Source organism: Crocuta crocuta, unplaced genomic scaffold (assembly GCF_008692635.1).
Source record: "Crocuta crocuta isolate KB4526 unplaced genomic scaffold, BGI_CrCroc_1.0 scaffold95, whole genome shotgun sequence".
Taxonomy (NCBI): domain Eukaryota; kingdom Metazoa; phylum Chordata; class Mammalia; order Carnivora; family Hyaenidae; genus Crocuta; species Crocuta crocuta.
The window spans coordinates 4,332,487-4,332,863 of record NW_027530971.1 but is presented as its reverse complement, the minus strand read 5'-3'; positions in this window follow the sequence as shown (position 1 = coordinate 4,332,863).

The following is a 377-nucleotide window of genomic DNA, read 5'->3' as shown; positions in this document are numbered from 1 at the left end:
GGTGTGTTAGATGACCCTTGTAATAAGCAAGTAATGAACAAGAACTGGACTATACACTTAAAAGTTGTTTAAATGGTAAATTGTATGTCATGTACATTTTACTCCCACCCCAAAATTTTTAAGGTGTCATGGAAGGGAGATGGGGTGGGAGAAGAGCCTGGGCACCCACCAGAAATGACCAGTTGGAAAACTGAATCTCAGAAGAGAAGAATCAGGATTGGGGATATATATCTGGGTGTATCTATTTTGAAGTTATAACTAAAGAAATGAGAATGGCCAGTGTCAGAAAATAGAACAAGAAGAGAAGAGTGGTGCCTGGGTGGCTCAGTTGGTTGAGCATCGAACTCTTGATTTTGGCTCAGGTCATGATCCGCGGT